This window comes from Lolium rigidum, chromosome 7 (assembly GCF_022539505.1).
Source record: "Lolium rigidum isolate FL_2022 chromosome 7, APGP_CSIRO_Lrig_0.1, whole genome shotgun sequence".
In the NCBI taxonomy this organism is placed as follows: Eukaryota; Viridiplantae; Streptophyta; class Magnoliopsida; order Poales; family Poaceae; genus Lolium; species Lolium rigidum.
In genome coordinates this window covers 340,921,456-340,948,432 of record NC_061514.1, presented here as the reverse complement: position 1 = coordinate 340,948,432, position 26,977 = coordinate 340,921,456, and positions in this window count along the sequence as shown.

The window sequence follows — 26,977 nt, the reverse complement described above, 5'->3', positions numbered from 1 at the left end:
CATCATCATAAACCTTGTTTGCATATTTTGGCGAACATTGGTGCGATGAAAAACACGCCAAGAGATTGCACTCTAAAAAAGCCACTGAAATTACGAGTGCTACGGTGCAAGATCAACGGGGACCCCACTCTTTTCTCTGCTATAGATGCCTCAACGAGCGCCGCGAATAGCGAGGATCGTAAAACACATATATTAACGACCCACGTTCGGTACTTTACTTATAGAAGTACCAAAGAGCGACGGAGTCATCGGCGGAGCTAGTGCTACCGATATATTCGGGAGCTACTGTCAAGACATGCATCGGTTGAAAGCAAAGTTGCACATACAACGGGTTTAGCAAGACCCGCAACACGAGCTGATCACTCAAAATTTGCTGACCAACAAACACACATACGCTGAAACGAGTAATTAATATTTGCTCCTGCAAAATCCTCCAACGGCATTAACATGATAAAAGTGTATATATACGCACCAACCGACAAAAACAGTTTAAGCCTAATCATCCAAACACTCGGATGTAGTAAGTAATCAAGTCTTCTACAATAGGGACACGACTTTGAAGTATTCTTGCGGAGTTTCCTTTTCTTCAGATGCCTTTGAGGTTTCTTCAAGCCTGTCGACAATAATGGCGGTAGGAAGACCCACCTTTGGGTAAAGCGGCTCCAAATGGCCTGCTGCATTGGCAATCACCAGCAGGTTCGCTGAAGGATAACGCGCAAGGACGAGTGCAAGTGTAGCTCTAGCTCCTGCAAGAAGCTGTGCTCGAACCAAGCTTCGGATCTTCTTGGCGTTGCTGAATTCTGACATTTCAGTCAATAGCGTGGCAGGTACCGCGTTCAAAGGGAACATTGTCTTCCATATTACTCTCAGCCCCTTATAGCATTTGTCGAAGAAACGATGAACTTGCTAGACCCGATCTTGGAACTTCGCGACAGCAGAAGCCTTCGAGTGTTCTTTCCAGAAAACTTCATCTAATGATGATAGTTGGGTCAATGCGTTTACACGCTCGTGGATCCGCTTGTTCTCCTTAGCCGGGTTCAGAGCTATGACTAGGGAAAAATAAGGGAAGATAAGAAGATGCACTTCGTGGAAAAACAAGGAGCAAGAAGACAAGAGTGCTTATAGTTCAAATTTTCTGTAGCCTTGTGCAACTCAGTAAGAGCATATCGCTCCGTGTCAGCCGCAAGCTCGTTCTTCCTTTTGATAATAGAAGCCAAGGCATAAGTACTGCGCATATCCTTTTCCATCTGCGCGATACGATCTTCATACGCTGGAGTCGATCACCCTCAGAGGAAGCACCCGAAGAATCATCGACAAATGCAGGCACAGGGAAAACCTGCAAAACATTGTTAAAGGGCATGATGGATTGTACGGATTCAGCACTGGAAGTTACTCCCATCGGGAGCGTGCAAGTAAAAATGTCATAACAAGAGTATACTGGCAAAATTGCCAACATGGAATTCATTACAACCACACAAGTCTTATGGCATGACATCGTCTTAATCAAGCTGAATTACAAGAATCAGGGGGCCTGGGTCTGGTTTGACAAACTTGGACCAACTGATGATTTCTTCGCTGACACCAGCTCAAGGAGCTGGCGAGCACACTTAAGATCTGAGGTTTTAAAGGCACCCAAGTCGACAAATTTCCCATCTTGATCCTTCGGCAGCTCTTTGGACATCTCTTGAATATCGGCTTTGAAGCCATGACCCATCATAAGTTGGAAGGCTAGGAGGGCGCCATAGGTACGCGAAGTACGTTTGAATACCTCGATGACTTCCTTGGTGTCGACGGCGAAAGCGTCGATCAGCTGCCCCAAAGTTTTGTCTTGATTGATCTTGGGGAAGATCATCGAGTGCATCCGTGCCATGGCTCCCTTGCCTTTCTGGAGGAGGTCCTGCGTGAGCTGGTGAGAAGCAAGAGTCATCGACAGAGTATTCACTGGGGAATTGTTTGGAAGCTTGTCCAGAGCTTTGACAGGGATATCAGCAGCCTCTGTGAAGAACAAAATAAGATAAGTTCATTAATAAAGGATTGAATTCGCAAAGCAATAATCCAACAAGAAAGCAGAAAGGGAATTACTGAGCAAGGCTAAGGAAGATTGGCGAAGAAGATCATCCTTCTCAATCGCCCGAGCTTCGGCGGCTAGCCTGGATGCCTCTTCATCCCTCAGCCTCCTCTTCAACCCCTCGAGCTACTCCTTTAGGGAATCGACTTCCTGACGCGCTTCGGCAGCTATTTTTATTGCGCCCTCCAACTTCGAGGAAGAAGACTTGACCTCCTTTTGCAGCTGGGCTTTGTCAGCTTCCAGGGAAGTGTATTGGGAGGCGAAAGTTTCTAAGGAAGATATGACAGCTCGCAAATCCTTAAGAAATAAGGAAAAATAGTTATCAGTTGAAGAGCTAGAAATTTAATCAAGGTCCATTCAGGAGATGTTGCATTAAAACGGAAAAGGACTTACAGGTTTCCCTGGAGAAGGAGATGTGGCAGCGGCAACCGAAGGAATATCCTTCCCCCTAGAGAGGGAAGAAGAAGTCGATATATGGGCTGTTCGGGCCGCGGCTGGGGCTGAAGCTTCGGAAGCTGCGGGATTCGGCAGAGTAGTACATGATTTGGCCCTCTTGGGCGGAGGCTCGAGGAAACCTTTGTCACTACGAAAGATTGGCGAAGTCAAACCATGTTGCGGGTGGCAAAGATAGGACACAATATTGAGAAAAAGAAGCAAGAACTTACAGATCGAAAAGATCATCTTCGTCGGCGAAGCCGCCGGATGGTCTCTTCAAAGGCAGCGCCTCGGGCTCCTCCACAGCTGCATCAACAAAGGTAGCGCGATCAGCGTCGTCGTCATGCATGGACCCCGCTGTGTCGCTAATATCATCGGCTGAAGACTGAGGATTGATAAAGGCAGCTTCGGGATTCATTGGGTCATCATATTCATCTTTCGGACCAGCATTTTCTTCGATATGGGATCCCTCGAGGACTGAGGAATCCCTTTTCTCGGAATAATCGTTTGGCGGACCTTGCAAATACTCAGGAGCTATGGGGATCTGTCGATGTCGAAGCAAACGAGTAAGGACAATGGCAATCATATTGATCAAGAGAAACAGTACAATGAAACCATGAAGGAATTTTTTTACCTCGATTGGCTGATGATCAGCATCAAATGGCGGATGGGAAGATATCAGTGGGATTGAATCTTCTTGGCTGAAGGGAGTGAGGCATCGAACTTCATCAAGCAGTTCCTTTTCGGATAATTCAGCAATATTTATCCTAGTCTCGTCCATGGGACACGAATACAACCACATCGGATGAGCCCTAACCATGATCGGCTGGACTCGACGCTTTAAGAACACAGCAGCCACCTCCGTGCCTATCATGGTCTGACCATCGGCTTCTTTGATCCGAAGAAATCTGTCGAACAACTTGTCGACTGCTGGTTTTTCATCGGGAGAAAGGATATTTTTCCAAGATTTTTTAGGTTTGGCTTCGAGAACATCGGAGAAACGAGGGAGCTGGGATTCAATTGTTGAAGTGTCCCTAATATAGAACCACTTCAGCCTCCACCCTTGCACAGACTCTCTCATCGGAAAGTTGAAGTAATTAACTTCTTTGCGAGCGACGAATCCAACTCCGCCAATGACAAAGGAACCACCACTACTGCTGTACCTTTTCACGAAGAAAATTTTCTTCCACAATCCAAAGTGGGGCTCAATGCCCAAAAGCGCTTCGCAGAGGGTGATAAAAATGGCAAGGTGAAGGATTGAATTAGGAGTCAGCTGCCACAATTGGATCTCGTAGACTCGAAGGAGGTGATGAAGGAATTTGTGGGCAGGGAGCGAAAGACCTCGATACAAGTAAGACAAGAACATCAAAGTAAAACCGGCGGGGGGATTGGGCCGTGAAATCGCACCTGGGAGAATCACATTCCCCTCGTTGGAAGAGATTATTCCAAGGCTCCGAGCCCTCTTCTCGTCACGCTTTGTGGTAGTAGACGCCAGCCAATCGCCAGGGATGGGTCCAGCCATGGAGCTCGACGGCGCTGGCAGCACCGGAGCTGGAGGAGGAACATCTGGAGCGCCTTTCCTCAACGGCTTCGGAGAAGTCTTGGTGGCGGCAGCGCTGCTCGCAGCACTGGTGGCAAGAGTGGAGCTCTTCTTCTTCACCATTTTTAGATCTAAGGAGATCTAGAAACGGCGGTGGTGCTGCGGTGGTTATGGATGAAGAAGATGAATGAAGAAGAAAGAGGATGCAACAATGGATTGTGGAAAGGGAGGAGTTTGCCCCGAAAGTTTATAAAGTACGAAAAAACCTGAGGATTGAGCGGGCACGTGTCATTGTTTCCAATTTATTAAGAGGACCTTTTTTCATCATTGATCACGGAAATCGAGGAGACACCTTGGTAACCGCACGCAAGTAGCGGTCACTTCTCACAACAGAACCGTGCAGAAGCAGGATGGGCCCAACAGGTCGTGTCCTGTCAGTCAGAATTGCAACAGTAATTACGTCATCAGTGACATCATGAAGCTTGCTGGAAGCATCCGAGGAAAAACCAAAACCGTCGGGTGGTCAACTTGAGTCTATGCACGGATGTGACGCCCCGGAACCGGTACCATGAGGATCTCAGCGAACCCGCCGAAATCCGCATGATATCGATTCAGAGACGCCCTCCGACACGACGTGCGCGACGAATCACACACGTGATGCCAGAGGAATTAACACGAGCGGTAACATTACAACAGATTACAATAGAGCCCACAAGAAACATATATTACAACAACGACTCCAACGAGTCAAGAAACAAATATACAATACAAAGATCCAAATCATACGAGAAGATCGAATACGTCCGAGTACGGACAAGATACAAATTGGACTAAGAGTCCCGAAGATAACCGATGGCGTCCATAACCCTGCCCGAGGCCAAGCCGGAAGGGTAACCTTGCTAACGTCGTCATCTCGTACCTGTCAAAGTCGGGCCATCGGTTGCCGACAAAAGGGAGGAAGCAAAAGAGAAAGGGAAAAGGCGAGAGTAAGTACCAAGGAACGAACTCCGGCACGTACTTAGCGAGACTAGAAAATGGCTATGCTCGCCGAGCGAATATATATATATCGCCTGGGGCTATATGGTAGGTTTAGTGGCAGCAAAACTATAACCAACAGAGACACGCTACAACATCCGTCTAATCAGAGAAGATAAGAGAGCGCATAAGGTAACAGATAAATACTACACAAACATAACCCAGCCAAATACACATATCCCCTTCAACAAAGCGAAGAGGCAATGTAAAAGGCACTCAACGGTGGACAAATTTTATTAGGTATCGGTTTTAGTAATGCTATATTACTACGCAAGTTATTAGCAGATTATTAGCAACAAGATAACGGTGTAAGTTGTTCTATGATCAAGCTATACAATTCCAAGTCGTCCATAACCGCGGACACGGCTTATCGATAAGATGTACACCCTGCAGGGGTTTCCCAAATGTAACCATACGCATGCTCGACCCACTTACGACAGGTGGATGTCTCACAACAAGACCGTTCCCAGTTCAACAAGAAAGTCTAGGGGGGCCACCCAACTAAGCTACCCGTGACGAAGTCCGGCCGTACTCCGAGACGGACTCAGGGTTTGCATCGGCGGCTAGGCGTGCAAACCACACGCTTCGCTAAACGTCCCGCGGGGTACAGTACAGAAGTAAACACCCGAAGGCAACAGTAATAAACACCCGAAGGCAACAGGAAGTAAAGCATGGCATACATGGCATAGGCAAATAAAACCAAGGTTGTGGCCCCCTTTTCAACTGACTTGAGAAAAGGTAATGGGTGAGGGGGGTCCCAATAATCGTCCCCACGCATGGGTAGAGCGCTCAATCTCGGAATAGATAACAAGAACTCGGGTCCTAGGGGACATTAGCGAGTCAAAGTTCCGATGCTTTCGCAAAGGGGCTCACAGATGCCTCTGCTTACAATTTTAGTTGTTAACAAATAAGTAAAGCATGTGTATCTCCAACAACTGATATAGCATGTGATAACCTCCCAACAACCCAACATATCCCGATAACGGATCGAGATAAACAACGAGCCTAAACACGCCTACGACTCGCAAGGCTCAAACATCAAGCAACGGCTATGGATAAGGAATGGTGCATATAGGATTATTATGGTAAACAAGTGGATAGGACACGTGACTCGATAAAGAATCGCAACATAAGGATAGCAGTGCGAGGGAGAGAGTAAAATAGGTGAAGAGAGAGGGCTCGCACGTGAAAAGCTGAAGAAGAACTTGTCGGAGAACTCGTCGTATCTCACACACCACTTCGTGATCCTATCCGGGAAGAAGCAAATGCTGGAACACACACAACGGTGCAAGTCTTACAACTACGGAATAAGAATCGGCATGCTCATGATATGGTATGCATGCATGACATGGCAAACATGATGCGGCGATGCAACTTATCCATATTAAGCGGAATCGGAATTCCGACAAATAATTATTAGGTTCAAGTTATTTATCTACCCCGCATATTAAATGTTGGTTAGCATGGCAAAGACAAGGCATAGGTGAGCTACGCAAAATTAAATGGAACCGGGACACGATATATAATTCCCGCGAGAATTCCATATTTGTTTATTAGGTGAATCGCTATTTACCCGAACAACCACATGTTATGCGATGCGACACATGTTGATATGATGAATGCAACAATTTATAGATGTCACACTTATAAAATATATGATAGGATTGGCATAGGGTCGGGGTCTCACGGTATCGGAACCAAGGTGGGCGCCGGATTGAAGAGGAAGAGGATGAAGCCGGGGTCTCGGCCTTCGGATCCATGAAGGAGAACTTGCGGTTTTCGGCTTCGGAGATCGATGGCGAACTTGAGAAGGCGCCAGTGTCTTCAGTGAACATGGCGGTCTTGAAAATGGGGCGATGCTTGAACACGAACATCTTGTGACCGAACCAGCTGAGATACACCATTGCGAGGTACTAGTTCGAATTGTGCTTCTCTTTGGAGAGGTCTCGTGCGACGGCAACGGAACAACAAACAGCGGCGCCACGACATGATTGAATATCGCTGTGAAGGATGCACGGAGCGTGAGCAGGACATAGCGCAGCAGGTTAATTCCACCATGCAAAACAGAGGCGCTGATGGCTGATGCGTGTAGTTGACACGTCCGTTGGGAACCCCAAGAGGAAGGTGTGATGCGCACAGCGGCAAGTTTCCCTCAGTTAGAAACCAAGGTTTAATCGAACCAGTAGGAGTCAAGAAGCACGTTGAAGGTTGATGGCGGCGGGATGTAGTGCGGCGCAACACCGGAGATTCCGGCGCCAACGTGGAACCTGCACAACACAACCAAAGTACTTTGCCCCAACGAAACGAGTGAGGTTGTCAATCTCAGCGGCTTGCTGTAACAAAGGATTAACCGTATTGTGTGGAAGATGATTGTTTGCGAGAGAAAACGGTAAAAACAAGTATTGCGGCAGATTTGTATTTCAATATTAAAAGAATGGACCGGGGTCCACGAGTTCACTAGAGGTGTCTCTCCCATAAGATAAAAGCATGTTGGGTGAACAAATTACGGTCGGGCAATTGACAAATAGAGAGGGCATAACAATGCACATACATGACATGATAAGTATAGTGAGATTTAATTGGGCATTACGACAAAGTACATAGACCGCCATCCAACTGCATCTATGCCTAAAAAGTCCACCTTCGAGGTTATCATCCGAACCCCTCCGGTATTAAGTTGCAAAGCAACGAGACAATTGCATTAAGTATGGTGCGTAATGTAATCAACAACTACATCCTCGGACATAGCGCCAATGTTTTATCCCTAGTGGCAACGAGCACAACACAACCTTAGAACTTTACGTCACTTTGTCCCAGTGTCAATGCAGGCATGAACCCACTATCGAGCATAAGTACTCCCTCTTGGAGTTAAAAGTAAAAACTTGGCCAGAGCCTCTACTAGTAACGGAGAGCATGCAAGATCATAAACAACACATGTATAATAACTTGATAATTAACATGACATGGTATTCTCTATCCATCGGATCCCGACAAACACAACATATAGAATTACGAGATAGATGATCTTGATCATGTTAGGCAGCTCACAAGATCCAACAATGAAGCACAATGAGGAGAAGACAACCATCTAGCTACTGCTATGGACCCATAGTCCAGGGGTGAACTACTCACTCATCACTCCGGAGGCGACCATGGCGGTGTAGAGTCCTCCGGGAGATGAATCCCCTCTCCGGCGGGGTGCCGGAGGAGATCTCCGGAATCCCCCGAGATGGGATCGGCGGCGGCGGCGTCTCGGTAAGGTTTTCCGTATCGTGGTTTTTCGCCTCAGGGGTTTCGCGACGGAGGCTTTAAGTAGGCGGAAGGGCAGAGTCGGGGGCCAGACGAGGGGCCCACACCACAGGTCGGCGCGGCCAAGACCTGGGCCGCGCCGCCCTATGGTTTCTCCACCTCGTGGCCCCACTTCGTGTGTTCTTCGGTCTTCTGGAAGCTCTGTGGAAAAATAGGCCCCTGGGTCTTCGTTTCGTCCAATTCCGAGAATATTTCGTTACTAGGATTTCTGAAACCAAAAACAGCAGAAAACAGGAACTGGCACTTCGGCATCTTGTTAATAGGTTAGTTCCGAGAAAATGCACGAATATGACATAAAGTGTGCATAAAACATGTAGGTATCATCAATAATGTGGCATAGAACATAAGAAATTATCGATACGTCGGAGACGTATCAAGCATCCCCAAGCTTAGTTACTGCTCGTCCCGAGCGAGGTAAAACGATAACAAAGATAATTTACGAAGTGATATGCCATCATAACCTTGATCATACTATTTGTAAACATATGTAGTGGATGCGGCGATCAAAACAATGGTAATGACATGAGTAAACAAGTGAATCATAAAGCAAAGACTTTTCATGAATAGTACTTCAAGACAAGTATTAATAAGTCTTGCATAAGAGTTAACTCATAAAGCAATAAATCAAAGTAAAGGTATTGAAGCAACACAAAGGAAGATTAAGTTTCAGCGGTTGCTTTCAACTTGTAACATGTATATCTCATGGATAATAGTCAACATAGAGTAATATAATAAGTACAATATGCAAGTATGTAAGAATCAATGCACAGTTCACACAAGTGTTTGCTTCTTGAGGTGGAGAGAGATAGGTGAGCTGACTCAACATAAAAGTAAAAAGAATGGTCCTTCAAAGAGGAAAGCATCGATTGCTATATTTGTGCTAGAGCTTTTATTTTGAAAACATGAAACAATTTTGTCAACGGTAGTAATAAAGCATATGAGTTATGTACATTATATCTTACAAGTTGCAAGTCTCATGCATAGTATACTAATAGTGCCCGCACCTTGTCCTAATTAACTTGGACTACCGGATCTTTGCAATGCACATGTTTTGACCAAGTGTCACAATGGGGTACCTCCATGCCGCTCTGTACAAAGGTCTAAGGAGAAAGCTCGCATTTTGGATTTCTCGCTTTTGATTATTCTCAACTTAGACATCCATACCGGGACAACATGGACAACAGATAATGGACTCCTCTTTAATGCATAAGCATGTGGCAACAATTATTATTCTCATATGAGATTGAGGATATATGTCCAAACTGAAACTTCCACCATGAATCATGGCTTTAGTTAGCGGCCCAAAGTTCTTCTCTAACAATATGCATGCTCCAACCATGAAGGTGGTAGATCTCTCTTACTTCGGACAAGACGGACATGCATAGCAACTCACATGATATCCAACAAAGAATAGTTGATGGCTCCCCAGAAACATGGTTATCGCTCAACAAGCAACTTAATAAGAGATAAAGTGCATAAGTACATATTCAATATCACAATAGTTTTTAAGCTATTTGTCCCATGAGCTATATATTGCAAAGGTGAATGATGGAATTTTAAAGGTAGCACTCAAGCAATTTACTTTGGAATGGCGGATAAATACCATGTAGTAGGTAGGTATGGTGGACACAAATGGCATAGTGGTTGGCTCAAGGATTTTGGATGCATGAGAAGTATTCCCTCTCGATACAAGGTTTAGGCTAGCAAGGTTATTTGAAACAAACACAAGGATGAATGGTACAGCAAAACTCACATAAAAGACATATGGTAAACATTATAAGACTCCATACCGTCTTCCTTGTTGTTCAAAACTCAATACTAGATGTTATCTAGACTCTAGAGAAACCAAATATGCAAACCAAATTAGCAAGCTCTAAGTATTTCTTCATTAATGGGTGCAAAGTATATGATGCAAGAGCTTAAACATGAGCACAACAATTGCCAAGTATCAAATTATCCAAGACATTTTAGAGTTACTACATGTATCATTTTCCAATTCCAACCATATAACAATTTAACGAAGATGAAACTTCGCCTTGAATACTATGAGTAGAGCCTAAGGACATATTTGTCCATATGCAACAGCGGAGCGTGTCTCTCTCCCATAAGGTGAATGCTAGGATCCATTTTATTCAAACAAAACAAAAAACAAAAACAAACCGACGCTCCAAGCAAAGTACATAAGATGTGATGGAATAAAAATATAGTTTCAGGGGAGGAACCTGATAATGTTGTCGATGAAGAAGGGGATGCCTTGGGCATCCCCAAGCTTAGACGCTTGAGTCTTCTTAATATATGCGGGGGGTGAACCACCGGGGCATCCCCAAGCTTAGAGCTTTCACTCTCCTTGATCATATTGCATCATAATCCTCTCTTGATCCTTGAAAACTTCCTCCACACCAAACTCGAAACAACTCATTAGAGGGTTAGTGCATAATAAAAATTCACATGTTCAGAGGTGACACAATCATTCTTAACACTTCTGGACATTGCATAAAGCTACTGGACATTAGTGGATCAAAGAAATTCATCCAACATAGCAAAAGAGGCAATGCGAAATAAAAGACAGAATCTGTCAAAACAGAACAGTCCGTAAAGATGGATTTTATTAGGCCACCAGACTTGCTCAAACGAAAATGCTCAAATTGAATGAAAGTTGCGTACATATCTGAGGATCATGCTAGTAAATTGGCGTAATTTTCTGAGCTACCTACAGGGAGATAGACCCAGATTCGTGACAGCAAAGAAATCTGGAACTGCGCAGTAATCCAAATCTAGTACTTACTTTTCTATCAAAGACTTTACTTGGCACAACAAAACATAAAACTAAGATAAGGAGAGGTTGCTACAGTAGTAAACAACTTCCAAGACACAAATATAAAACAAAAATACTGTAGTAAAAACATGGGTTGTCTCCCATAAGCGCTTTTCTTTAACGCCTTTCAGCTAGGCGCAGAAAGTGTATCTCAAGTAACATCAAGAGACGAAGCATCAACATCATAATTTGTTCTAATGATAGAATCATAAGGTAACTTCATTCTCTTTCTAGGGAAGTGTTCCATACCTTTCTTGAGAGTAAATTGATATTTAATATTACCTTCCTTCATATCAATAGTAGCACCAACGGTTCGAAGAAAAGGTCTTCCCAATATAATGGGGCAAGATGCATTACATTCAATATCCAAGACAACAAAATCAACGGGGACAAGGTTATTGTTAACCATAATATGAACATTATCAACTCTCCCCAAAGGTTTCTTTTTATCATTATCAGCGAGATTAACATCCAAATAACAATTCTTCAATGGTGGCAAGTCAAGCATATCATAGACTTTTTTAGCCATAACAGAAATACTTTGCACCAAGATCACATAAGGCATTACAATCAAAATCTTTGACTCTCATTTTAATGATGGGCTCCCAACCATCCTCTAGCTTTCTAGGAATAGAAGTTTCAAGTTTTAGTTTCTCTTCTCTAGCCTTTATGAGAGCATTTGTAATATGTTTTGTGAAAGCCAAATTTACAGCGCTAGCATTGGGACTCTTAGCAAGTTTTTGTAGGAACTTTATAACTTCAGAGATGTGGCAATCATCAAAATCTAAATCATTACAATCTAAAGCAATGGGATTATCATCCCCAAGGTTGGAAAAAATTTCAGCAGTTTTATCACAAGCAGTTTCAGCAGTTTTAGCAGTTTCGGGTAATTTTGCGCGCTTTGCACTAGGAGTAGAAGCATTGCTAACACCAATTATTTTACCATTGATAGTAGGAGGTGCAGCAACATGTGAATCATTAGCATTGCTAGTGGTGGTAATAGTCCAAACTTCAGCTACATTTTCCTTTTTAGCTAGTTTTTCATTTTCTTCTCTATCCCACCTAGCACGCAGTTCAGCCATTAATCTTATATTCTCATTAATTCTAACTTGGATGGCATTTGCTGTAGTAACAATTTTATTTTCAATATCATCAGGTTTAGCAGCCATTTTATTAATTAAAGAAGATTGTGACGTGGACATGTATGAGATTCGGTCTTCGGCATTTGCAAGTTTAGTTTGCAACCCAGAAATCTCCATATTCAGATTTTCAAGTTGATTTCCTATTTTCTTCAACAAGGTAGATTGCTCATTCATAGTTTTAGTAAACAATTTATTTTGCTCATACTTGTGATTGCATAAAGCTCTTGGTGGACCTTTCAATTTCTAACATCTTTTCCTCATTAGGTGAAACATATCTACCATAAGAATTACCATTAGCAGGATGTGGTCTAGAATTTTGAGCAACCAATGAAGCTAACGGAACATTATTAGGATCAACATTAGTCCTACCATTAACAAGCATAGACATAATAGCATCAACCTTATCACTCAAGGAAGAGGATTCTTCAATAGAATTTACCTTCTTACCTTGTGGAGCTCTTTCCGTGTGCCATTCAGAGTAATTAACCATCATATTATCAAGAAGCTTTGTTGCTTCACCAAGAGTGATGGACATAAAGGTACCTCCAGCAGCTGAATCCAATAAATTCCGCGAAGAAAAATTTAGTCCTGCATAGAAGGTTTGGATGATCATCCAAGTAGTCGGTCCATGGGTTGGGCAATTTTTAACCGAGAGATTTCATTCTTTCCCAAGCTTGAGCAACATGTTCATTATCTAATTGTTTAAAATTCATTATGCTACTCCTCAAAGATATAATTTTAGCGAGGGGGTAATATCTACCAATAAAAGCATCCTTGCATTTAGTCCAGGAATCAATACTATTCTTAGGCGAGAGATAGCAACCAATCTTTAGCTCTTCCTCTTAATGAGAAAGGAAACAATTTTAATTTTATAATGTCACCATCTACATCTTTATATTTTTGCATTTCACATAGTTCAACAAAATTATTGAGATGGGCAGCAGCATCATCGGAACTAACACCTAGAAAATTGCTCTCGCATAACAAGATTAAGTAAAGCGAGGTTTAATTTCAAAGAATTCCGCTGTAGTAGCAGGTGGAGCAATAGGTGTGCATAAGAAATCATTATTATTTGTCTAGTGAAGTCACACAACTTAGTATTTTCAGGGTTGGCCATTTTAGCAATAGTAAATAAAGCAAACTAGATAAAGTAAATGCAAGTAAACTAATTTTTTTGTGTTTTTGATATAGCAAACAAGACAGTAAATAAAGTAAAGCTAGCAACTAATTTTTTTGTGTTTTGATATAAGTGCAGCAAACAAAGTAGTAAATAAAATAAAGCAAGACAAAAACAAAGTAAAGAGATTGAGAAGTGGAGACTCCCCTTGCAGCGTGTCTTGATCTCCCCGGCAACGGCGCCGGAAATTTGCTTGATGCGTGTAGTTGACACGTCCGTTGGGAACCCCAAGAGGAAGGTGTGATGCGCACAGCGGCAAGTTTCCCTCGGTTAGAAACCAAGGTTTAATCGAACCAGTAGGAGTCAAGAAGCACGTTGAAGGTTGATGGCGGCGGGATGTAGTGCGGCGCAACACCGGAGATTCCGGCGCCAACGTGGAACCTGCACAACACAACCAAAGTACTTTGCCCCAACGAAACAGTGAGGTTGTCAATCTCACCGGCTTGCTGTAACAAAGGATTAACCGTATTGTGTGGAAGATGATTGTTTGCAGAGAAAACGGTAAAAACAAGTATTGCAGCAGATTTGTATTTCAATATTAAAAGAATGGACCGGGGTCCACGAGTTCACTAGAGGTGTCTCTCCCATAAGATAAAAGCATGTTGGGTGAACAAATTACGGTCGGGCAATTGACAAATAGAGAGGGCATAACAATGCACATACATGACATGATAAGTATAGTGAGATTTAATTGGGCATTACGACAAAGTACATAGACCGCCATCCAAGCTGCATCTATGCCTAAAAAGTCCACCTTCGAGGTTATCATCCGAACCCCCTCCGGTATTAAGTTGCAAAGCAACGGACAATTGCATTAAGTATGGTGCGTAATGTAATCAACAACTACATCCTCGGACATAGCGCCAATGTTTTATCCCTAGTGGCAACATCACAACACAACCTTAGAACTTTACATCACTCTGTCCCAGGTGTCAATGCGGGCATGAACCCACTATCGAGCATAAGTACTCCCTCTTGGAGTTAAAAGTAAAAACTTGGCCAGAGCCTCTACTAGTAACGGAGAGCATGCAAGATCATAAACAACACATGTATAATAACTTGATAATTAACATGACATGGTATTCTCTATCCATCGGATCCCGACAAACACAACATATAGAATTACGGATAGATGATCTTGATCATGTTAGGCAGCTCACAAGATCCAACAATGAAGCACAATGAGGAGAAGACAACCATCTAGCTACTGCTATGGACCCATAGTCCAGGGGTGAACTACTCACTCATCACTCCGGAGGCGACCATGGCGGTGTAGAGTCCTCCGGGAGATGAATCCCCTCTCCGGCAGGGTGCCGGAGGAGATCTCCAGAATCCCCCGAGATGGGATCGGCGGCGGCGGCGTCTCAGTAAGGTTTTCTGTATCGTGGTTTTTCGCCTCAGGGGTTTCGCGATGGAGGCTTTAAGTAGGCGGAAGGGCAGAGTCGGGGGCCAGACGAGGGGCCCACACCACAGGTCGGCGCGGCCAAGACCTGGGCCGTGCCGCCCTATGGTTTGGCCACCTCGTGGCCCCACTTCGTGTGTTCTTCGGTCTTCTGGAAGCTCCGTGGAAAAATAGGCCCCTGGGTCTTCGTTTCGTCCAATTCCGAGAATATTTCGTTACTAGGATTTCTGAAACCAAAAACAGCAGAAAACGAGAAGCGGCACTTCGGCATCTTGTTAATAGGTTAGTTCCAGAAAATGCACGAATATGACATAAAGTGTGCATAAAACATGTAGGTATCATCAATAATGTGGCATAGAACATAAGAAATTATCGATACGTCGGAGACGTATCAATGGTCACGTACAGGAGATGGAGGCGTGCACGCACGGCGCGGCTCATGTTGCGGGTACGACTCAGGCGCACAGGGACGAGCTCGAACGGGGAGACGCCATGGTGGAACTCGGCGCTGCAAGGCGGGGGCGGCGTCAACCGCGCACAGGCAGTGGCGACGCAGGGCCCGTGCACGCGGAGCTCGGGGATGTGGGGGTCGAGGCTACGGCTCACGCGAGAGGAGGCGGGCGCGCGTGGCGCGGCATCGGCCGGCGACCAGAAGAGGAGAGGCGCGGCGAGGGGAGCAGGCCCGCCGCCGGGTGAGGAAAGCAGGGCGGCGCGCTGTGGCGAGGAAGAGGGAGACGAGGTCACGCGGGAGGTGGAGGAGGGGTGGTAGCGAGCGGGGGCAGCTGCCGGCGGTGAGAGGGTAGGAGGGCGGGCGGCGCCATGGCCGGAGGCGCGAGGCGAGCAGCAGAGAGGGAGCGCTCGGGGCGGAGACGAGGTGAGGAGCGACGGGCTCGAGCGAGTTGGAGCAGAGGGGTGGGAGGACCCGATCGCTTAGAAAGATTAGGAGGCGGGGGTGGGAGTGCAAAAGTGCCAGGGGTGGCCGGTTAGGGTTTCCCCTGCTGTGCTGGGTTGGGCTAGGTGGGCTGGTGGAGAGAGGCTGTCTGCTGGGCTGGTTTTTGACCTGGCCGGTGGGTGGTCTTCTCCCTTTTTTTATTTAAAATTGTTTTCTTTTATTTGTTTCTTGTTTATTTTAAAACCATTTTAAAATAGTTTTTAGATCAGAAAATAAGCAGAAAAATATGGTTTTAATTTTTGGGGATAAAGAGAGAGAATGATTTTAATAATAAAATAGGGTTTAATAAAATAATTTTTGGGGTTCAAAAATATGCATGATGCCATGATGATGCACAAAATAAAAACACAAGCAAATCTAATAGGGGGTGCTACCCTGGGCCGTTACAATCGACACCACTAACAAGGGATCGCGCCCCGAGATCCCACGCCAAGGTACGGGGGGAGAGAGGTGAACTATCGGATCTTCAGGCGACGTGTCGATCTCCTCGACACCAATAACAAGAATTCTTGCTCCATGTAGATCGGCGACACCACTAACAAGAAGTCTTGCTCAAGCTTGGGCGCTCGACACCACCAACAAGAAGTCGTTGTTCCGATGACGATGATGACTCCGGAGAAACAAAGGAAGGAGTAACAGTCACACGGATCCACCAATTCAGGTAACAAGGGCGAATAGTAAGAGTAGTTGGTATGGGGGCCAATCCATCCCGCACCCGAACTATTAACTCTGAACATAAATAGAAGAATCGTGTAACCAACTCTCGGATCTCAGATTGATGATGTCGACAAGCATTGTCAGGAAGGATTCGATTGGGTCAGAGCACAAGAATTGAAGAGGGATCACGAAATAAGGATGATATCAATCGGAGAAGACAAGGTTGTCGTCGGTGATGTTCTTCTGCCGGAAGGTCTTCAGAGATCGGTCCTATTAGGTGAAAGGCATAGATTGTCCAACCCGCGTCGGAATCTAAGACTCAGAGAAGCAGATAAGAGAGAAGACTCAAAACTCGCAAAGGTAAGAGGAGAAAGAATATAGGTAAGGAGAAAAATCAGAGCTAATCAGATCTATCCAACGAATTTTCGAAAATAATTTTGACACTCTAAACTCAACGACCGTTGGCAAGGTTTTCCTACGGGCTGGACTAGTGGGGTACCGCAACCTGAGCTCTGATACCAACTTGTGACGCCCCGGAACCGGTACCATGAGGATCTCAGCGAACCCGCCGAAATCCGCATGATATCGATTCAGAGACGCCCTCCGATACGACGTGCGCGACGAATCACACACGTGATGCCAGAGGAATTAACACGAGCGGTAACATTACAACAGATTACAATAGAGCCCACAAGAAACATATATTACAACAACGACTCCAACGAGTCAAGAAACAAATATACAATACAAAGATCCAAATCATACAGAAGATCGAATACGTCCGAGTACGGACAAGATACAAATTGGACTAAGAGTCCTGAAGATAACCAGTGGCATCCATAACCCCGCCCAGTGCCAAGCCGGAAGGGTAACCTTGCTAACGTCGTCATCTCGTACCTGTCAAAGTCGGGCCATCGGTTGCCGACAAAAGGGAGGAAGCAAAAGAGAAAGGGAAAAGGCGAGAGTAAGTACCAAGGAACGAACTCCGGCACGTACTTAGCGAGACTAGAAAATGGCTATGCTCGCCGAGCGAATATATATATATATATATCGCCTGGGGCTATATGGTAGGTTTAGCGGCAGCAAAACTATAACCAATAGAGACACGCTACAACATCCGTCTAATCAGAGAAGATAAGAGAGCGCATAAGGTAACGAGATAAATACTACACAAACATAACCTAGACCAAATACACATATCCCCTTCAACAAAGCGAAGAGGCAATGTAAAAGGCACTCAACGGTGGACAAATTTTATTAGGTATCGGTTGTAGTAATGCTATATTACTACGCAAGTTATTAGCAGATTATTAGCAACAAGATAACGGTGTAAGTTGTTCTATGATCAAGCTATACAATTCCAAGTCGTCCATAACCGCGGACACGGCTTATCGATAAGATGTACACCCTGCAGGGGTTGCCCAAATGTAACCATACGCATGCTCGACCCACTTACGACAGGTGGATGTCTCACAACAAGACCGTTCCCAGCTCAACAAGAAAGTCTAGGGGGCCACCCAACTAAGCTACCCGTGACGAAGTCCGGCCGTACTCCGAGACGGACTCGGGGTTTGCGTCGGCGGCTAGGCGTGCAAACCACACGCTTCGCTAAACGTCCCGCGGGGTACAGATGCAAGTAAACACCCGAAGGCAACGAGTAATAAACACCCGAAGGCAACAGGAAGTAAAGCATGGCATACATGGCATAGGCAAATAAAACCAAGGTTGTGGCCCCCTTTTCAACCGACTTGAGAAAAGGTAATGGGTGAGGGGGGTCCCAATAATCGTCCCCACGCATGGGTAGAGCGCTCAATCTCGGAACGGATAACAAGAACTCGGGTCCTAGCGGACATTAGCGAGTCAAAGTTCCGATGCTTTCGCAAAGGGGCTCACGGATGCCTCTCGCTTACAATTTTAGTTGTTAACAAATAAGTAAAGCATGTGTATCTCCAACAACCGATATAGCATGTGATAACCTCCCAACAACCCAACATATCCCGATAACAGATCAAGATAAACAACAGAGCCTAAACACGCCTACGACTCGCAAGGCTCAAACATCAAGCAACGGCTATGGATAAGGAATGGTGCATATAGGATTATTATGGTAAACAAGTGGATAGGACACGTGACTCGATAAAGAATCGCAACATAAGGATATCAGTGCGAGGGAGAGAGTAAAATAGGTGAAGAGAGAGGGCTCGCCTGTGAAAAGCTGAAGAAGAACTTGTCGGAGAACTCGTCGTATCTCACACACCACTTCGTGATCCTATCCGGGAAGAAGCAAATGCTGGAACACACACAACGGTGCAAGTCTTACAACTACGGAATAAGAATCGGCATGCTCATGATATGGTATGCATGCATGACATGGCAAACATGATGCGGCGATGCAACTTATCCATATTAAGCGGAATCGGAATTCCGACAAATAATTATTAGGTTCAAGTTATTTATCTACCCCGCATATTAAATGTTGGTTAGCATGGCAAAGACAAGGCATAGGTGAGCTACGCAAAATTAAATGGAACCAGGACACGATATATAATTCCCGCAGAATTCCATATTTGTTTATTAGGTGAATCGCTATTTACCCGAACAACCACATGTTATGCGATGCGACACATGTTGATATGATGAATGCAACAATTTATAGATGTCACACTTATAAAATATATGATAGGATTGGCATAGGGTCGGGGTCTCACGGTATCGGAACCAAGGTGGGCGCCGGATTGAAGAGGAAGAGGATGAAGCCGGGGTCTCGGCCTTCGGATCCATGAAGGAGAACTTGCGGTTTTCGGCTTCGGAGATCGATGGCGAACTTGAGAAGGCGCCAGTGTCTTCAGTGAACATGGCGGTCTTGAAAATGGGGCGATGCTTGAACACGAACATCTTGTGACCGAACCAGCTGAGATACACCATTGCGAGGTACTAGTTCGAATTGTGCTTCTCTTTGGAGAGGTCTCGTGCGACGGCAACGGAACAACAAACAGCGGCGCCACGACATGATTGAATATCGCTGTGAAGGATGCACGGAGCGTGAGCAGGACATAGCGCAGCAGGTTAATTCCACCATGCAAAACAGAGGCGCTGATGGCCACGTACAGGAGATGGAGGCGTGCACGCACGGCGCGGCTCATGTTGCGGGTGCGACTCAGGCGCACAGGGACGAGCTCGAACGGGGAGACGCCATGGTGGAACTCGGCGCTGCAAGGCGGGGGCGGCGTCAACCGCGCACAGGCAGTGGCGACGCAGGGCCCGTGCACGCGGAGCTCGGGGATGTGGGGGTCGAGGCTACGGCTCACGCAGAGGAGGCGGGCGCGCGTGGCGCGGCATCGGCCGGCGACCAGAAGAGGAGAGGCGCGGCGAGGGGAGCAGGCCCGCGGCCGGGTGAGGAAAGCAGGGCGGCGCGCTGTGGCGAGGAAGAGGGAGACGAGGTCACGCGGGAGGTGGAGGAGGGGTGGTAGCGAGCGGGGGCAGCTGCCGGCGGTGAGAGGGTAGGAGGGCGGGCGGCGCCATGGCCGGAGGCGCGAGGCAAGCAGCAGAGAGGAGCGCTCGGGGCGGAGACGAGGTGAGGAGCGACGGGCTCGAGCGAGTTGGAGCAGAGGGGTGGGAGGACCCGATCGCTTAGAAAGATTAGGAGGCGGGGGTGGGAGTGCAAAAGTGCCAGGGGTGGCCGGTTAGGGTTTCCCCTGCTGTGCTGGGTTGGGCTAGGTGGGCTGGTGGAGAGAGGCTGTCTGCTGGGCTGGTTTTTGGCCTGGCCGGTGGGAGGTCTTCTCCCTTTTTTTTTATTTAAAATTGTTTTCTTTTATTTGTTTCTTGTTTATTTTAAAACCATTTTAAAATAGTTTTTAGATCAGAAAATAAGCAGAAAAATATGGTTTTAATTTTTGGGGATAAAGAGAGAGAATGATTTTAATAATAAAATAGGGTTTAATAAAATAATTTTTGGGGTTCAAAAATATGCATGATGCCATGATGATGCACAAAATAAAAACACAAGCAAATCTAATAGGGGGTGCTACCCTGGGCCGTTACAACGGATTGCAAGCATCCATACCTAGACTCGGGGGCTACTCCCATCGGGAGCGCTGAACGCGCATCCGATAAACATGGACTCGAAGATTCTCCTGCAAAGAAGGACGTGAAGAAATATTTGAAGAAAAGGGACGGAATGACCAGACTCGGGGGCTACTCCCATCGGGAGCGCTGAACGCGCACCCGGTAGAAGAAGATGATGTTGTTACAAGATGGACAAGAACTATTAAGAGAGAAGAACATTTGATGAAAGCATGCTTTAGTCTCTACCCGAAATATCTTCGACTAGACACTCGGGGGCTACTGACGTGGGCATTACCCTTCGGGTAACTGTTATTGCCCTATCCTATGCGGCCCAACTGGAGGCCCATGAAGACATCCGATGGCGAGGTGGGCCACTATGACGGTACCGAAGAAGATTCCTTGAAGAGCAAGACGAAGAGAAGTCGAATAAGGAAAGTTTAGAGCTAGGTATTTTGTAACTTAGTCGTACCCGGATAGATCTCTTGAGACCTGGCACCCTATATAAAGGCCAGGAGAGGGGCTGCCGAGGGACACACAACGAATCTCATCAACTTTAGCCACCACAAATCTAGAGCTAGGTCCGTGTAGCACTTAGCCTCTCGATGAAACCACAGCCGAAACCTTCAGCACCCCATTGTAACCCGATATTTTCATAATCAAGATCAGACAGGCAGGACGTAAGGGTTTTACCTCATCGAGGGCCCCGAACCTGGGTAAATCGCTCTCCCCGCTTGTCTGTTAACCGATGTCTCGTGTCAGCCTACAGGATTCCATCAACCCTAAGCCCCAATCGGAGGGCATTGCCGAGGAGTACCCTCGACACCACCAGTGAGATACCACTCTGGAAGAGCTCGGATTCTAACCTTGTGTCAGACCCGCGGGCCAAGGGCCAGTCTCAAATAGACAGTTTCTATGGGGTAGTTCACTGATCGAGCGCCCTTGTGCTAAAGATGAACGGGGCTAAGCGATCTGCCGAAGTTGTGGGATGTCAAAATGCGTCGGTAGGGGAGCGTTCCGCCTTAGAGGGAAGCAACCGCGAAAACGGGGGTCGACGAAGCGGAAGCGAGAATGTCGGCTTGAGTAACGAAAACATTGGAGAGAATCCAATGCCCCGAAAACCCAAAGTTTCCTCCGCAAGGTTCGTCCACGGAGAGTGAGTCAGGGCCTAAGATGAGGCCGAAAGGCGTAGTTGATGGACAACAGGTCAATATTCCTATACAATATTCTGTACTTCACTTTTGTAGAAGTTTATCTTAAGTCCCGATGACCGTTAAAAAATACATAGAGCAAGTTTCATATTTAACGCTTTCTCTAAGTCACATTCCATGAAAATTATGGTATCGTCGACATATTGAGGTATTTAAATCCCTCCCTCTACTAGATGAGGTATGAGACCTTCCACCTCACCATCCTCTATAGCTCGTGCAATTTAAATTGCGAACATATCAACCACAATATTAAAACGTATAGGTAACAAAGGATCACATTGTCTTTGAACTTTTTAGCCTGAAAGTCATGACCTATGTCATCGTTTACCAAAATGCCCACACTGCCTCCAATCAAAAGTCGTTAACCCAATTACGCGATTTGGGATCAAAATCAAACTCCCTCACAATCTGCATTACTTCTTGTAGGAAAGACCACTCCAATTTATCATAAGCCTTTAGAAATAAATTTTAAGTATTAACCATCTATTTTATTTCTTGAAGTTCACGGATTGTTTCTTCAAGAATCAACACCCCTGCTGAAATATGTCCCACGGGCATAAAACCCGATTGTGTTGGCCTAATTAGTAAACATGACACCTTTGTAATACCGTTAGTGCCAATATTTGTAATAAAATAAATTGAAGTCTCTCTCCTCTTTTTATCTGAATCCAAAAACAAAATGGAAAGTGACCAAAATAACCACACTCATGCATGTAAGTACGAAAGTATTTCCCACATTAAGCAAATAAATCGGTTTGTACTTCTGAATTTGAACTGCGTTTTCGTTCTTAGGGAGTAAAATAATGGTGCCATAATTAAGATGAAAGAGTGGTTATTCCCCTTGTTGGAATTTCGAAAACCTATTCATCAAATCTTGTTTAATGACATCACAAAAAGCTTGATATAATTACCACCGCGATGTGGAAATCTTCTCTTTAGTTGTTTCCTTTCAGAAATATACACTTTTATGGTGAAATCTAGGTCAATTAATGAAGAATCACAAGTTGTCAATACTCCTAAGTCAAAGGCCTTGCGAAGAAGACCTCCAAAGAGTTTAACGAGCGGTGGTACCGGCAGAGCCCGCACCTATGGCCGCCTTTATCGGGTGCCACCACCTCGGCCAAGTCAACCCTAGAATCTTCCGCGAAGAGACCACTATATAGTTCGACCCCTAGACGCCGCAAAACAAGAGAAAGTAGAAGTCGCCAAAACCACATCACATCCGAGGAGATCCATCACCGAGTGCCATCACCATCTTCACGTCCATTTATCCACCTCCATAACCATAGTACATGTACTTGTAATCTTGATCTTTGCGATTAGCGATATGGTAAAACTATTTGATATTTATATTGAATCCATCTTTGCAATTTTTATGATCTTTGATCTCGTTATGATTGAGTAGTCCTCACGTGCTGCGGGCTTGGGTGAAGCCTCACAACGTATATGTGCATCTTTTAACATGGGAATGTTGTGTTGAGTTCAGATAGGATTTTTTTATTTGTTTATCATCTCTTGCCTAGATCTAAAGATTTGTGAGGTACCCAAGTTTCGAGGATCGATCAAGGTATTGAGAGGGTATGAGCGGTGCTTTAACCTCTAGATCTAAACCCACTGACAACATGGTTAGTAGAATAGAACACATGAGATCCCTTTGGGGTCATAGTAGCGTCACTATATGTAATGCTTTGATCTGTTTAATTACTTAATGACTGCTTAACATCCTGGGCTGCAGAGGTGTGGTAGTGGACCAAAGTCTATAGTCGTAGCTAGTGGCTGACAAAAGCTATAGAGAAATAGGATGTGTTGCCTACAATATTTATCCTTATTTAAACATGACACATGTTTCACTTGTTATTATCTTTATCGCATATTTATGCACAGCTGCAGGTGAATCCTAGGCCCCGGCCTATCTCCATCCATAGAAACACAAAAACAAAGTTGAGCTGGAAAGGTCCGATAACACAAAGACAACCAAGCTCTCAAGGTTTTCGACAAATAATGTAATCTTACACTAAGCAAATTCTTCCTAAGATTCGGTTAAACCTAGGTCTTCTAGGGAAAATAGATATTATACTACATCCGTAATCCGGATTGAAAATATCAAACTAAGTATTATGATTCTTGATATTTTATTGTCCTAAGACAGATTCCTCATCTTGCTCAAGTTCAAATATATTCATTCTTCTATGTTCTCCATTTGCGATTAAGTGAAATTGTTTTGTATTATTCCCTCTCTCTTAGATGTATTTCACTTCTGCATGTTGTGCCCACTTAGATTCCTCATCTCTACGCAGCATAACAACTTGCTCAGGTGCCTCTCTCAGCGTGCCCCTCTCGAACACTAAGAGGTGTGCATTTTATATCTGGCAAGCAATCGCAGTTTCTCCTTTTTATTGAGGCTACTTTGATCTGTTTCGCAATGTAGATGCTAGATCTTATTCTGCCATATCTCCATTGGATTAGCTCCATGTGATCATAGTTTTAAAAATCAGACCGGTTGTCGAGGGATCACCTCGCCAATGCCTACGTATTGTAGACTTGGATTTCGGGAGAGAGCAACGATGGAGATTCCGGGAGCGAGATTAGGTACACGATGTATCCAGCTTCGGGTCCCCTCGGTGGAGGATCCCTACGTGCTGCTAGGAATCTATTATATGATCATAAGTATGTTTACAGGGTGCCGACGTAGACGGAGCTATGTTGTCTCCCTCTTCTCCCCTTCTATCGGGTGTCCTGGCTGACTTTATATATGCAACCAGCCTAGGGTTTTACAAGATTCCTACTCGACTACTTCTTCGGGTTGCCTTCTTGGGCCTTCTCCATATTGGGCCGAGCCAGGTATACTAATAATGGGTACCTGAAGGGTATGCCCATGTCAGTAGCCCCCGAGTGTCTAGGGAAGTCGAAGACTTGCGTATAGACTAAAATCATAATCATCTCTGAAGTCGAAGAAATACAAGGCGGGACCATTGATCCAGATATATATCAGGTCAATATCGTAGATCACGTGTAGCGTAGATGATGTCGACGATTCTCGAAGTTATTTTTCTATCGGGTGCGCGACCAGCGCTCCCGATGGGAGTAGCCCCCCGAGTCTATGGGCAAGTGCTTGCACTTGGGCATAGACTCAAGTTGTACTACTCGATAAAAAAATTGACTATATTTCCAGGCGCAACCCCTCTTTTTATCGACTCCTGTTGGAGGACTTAATGAAATTCATGTGCTCCCGATGGGAGTAGGCTCCACTCAAGTCGCAGAGTTGAGTTGAGTCTACAAACCTTTATATATTTACAGAATCAAATGAAATTTCCGTGCTTTTTCTCTTTATCAAATTTTTCGAGACCAAAGAGACACTATATTTTCTTCGTCAAATATATTGTACAGGGATATTGGTAAATGCGGCTGGTTCATCTGATGGATCAGGTACTAGTTAATTGCTCTAGTGGCAAATCCAGATAAACCTACTTCAAACTCGCGTCCCCGAACACGAATTCGGGATACTGTCGTAATTCAGAACGTGCCGCTTTAGGACTTACCGAAACTGAATTCCAGAAAAATTATCGGGTCCACAGCGCGTCCGCCGGGATTTTTCTTCACATCTGTTGATGTGGATAAAGTGGCAGAGCGCATTCGGGTGCGATGCCACGCCACACAGGACGGATCCAGGGGTCTTACCTTCGTTACCTTTTTACGAGTCACGGCATTCGAAGTTTTTACCGCGGCGGACGCGCTCCGAGAATATGTTGTCTAGCGCCTTGTTCGGCTGATGTAATGATCCATTTTTCGGGCTCTTATATTTTTCGCGGCATGATGGGATAGCCGAATATATTGGTTCTTCTATATTGTCGTCAGGTACATCGCCCGATGCTCTTGATCGGAATAAATGACGAGTCAATGAACCCGAAGATTTTTTTACCCTCTTTTTTTTTGGTTCCTCATTGAGGAAAATTTCTTCGGGTCCTCCTTGAGGAAAATTTCATCGGTTTTCTGCTTGAGGAAAATTTCGTCGGGTCCTCCTTGAGGAAAATTTCTTCGGGTCCTCCTAGAGAAAAATTTCGTCGAGTTCCTCCTTGAGGAAAATTTCGTCGGGTTCCTCCCTGAACATGATTTCGTCGGGTTCCTCCCTGAAGACAATTTCATCGGGTTCCTCCTTGGAGAAAATTTCTTCGGGTTCCTCGCAGATTTTTTTTATCGAGTTCTTCGTTGATGTAGATTTTCCCAGGCGTGGTTCTTCTTTTGTCGACCTGAGATGTAGAATGCATCTATACAGCGCAACCCCCGAGTGTCGGGTGCAGCGAAAGTAAATGATAATCAACTTTGTTTAATTTAAAGGAAATACTTAGCTTATTAGGTACGATGGAGTTAACGGAGATATGCCATGCAGCTAGGTCGATGAAGCTTTGGAGTGCAGCGAAAAAGTCGAGCCGAAGTAGAAACCACAAAATAGCGAAAATAGATGGCGCCAAATTGTTGATGAAGAAATAGCCGAGCCCCCGAGCGCTACTGGTTCAGGTTTTTACCGGTCAGACCATTGGTTCACTGGTTCGTTATCTGGCGTCTAGGACCCCGCCGAGAGAACGACCAACAACACCTCCAGCACCGAATGCCACCACCACCAAGCCGCCAGATCCCGAGACCACCCGCCACCACGTATAGAGGAGCGGCCGCCGTAGTCGTCGGCCAAGGGAGAGGCGCGTCGAGGATGGAGAGCGCCGTCGGGTAGAAGCCTCTATACCCGGCCGTCCTAGGAGCCAGGGGCCGTAGCCAAGGGCCAGATCCCCGCTGCCCCCTTCACCGGCACTGCGGCCTTCGGCCGGCAGCACCTCTAGGGGCGACGAGGAGGGGGAGAGGGGAGGGAGGATGGGGGTGGCGGCTTAGGGTTTGCCCCTCTCGATCGCCTGGAGGAGCGACACGAGAGGAGTGAGTCGTTCCTTGTTCTCGGAGGACTTCTATTGACCACTCTTAGAGAAGGTCCAAACGGCTTTATCAGTTAAACAGATCGTAGTTAGATTTAAATGTCAATAAATTGTTGAGCCTTCACTGGAACTTTATGGATCCAGGCATTATTTTGTAAGGCTTGTTGGATAGCGAGATATAGATATACTACCTCCGTTTCAAGAAATAAGGCACCCTTGTTTTACGAGTTTTTTGGTTGACCAAGAATTACTT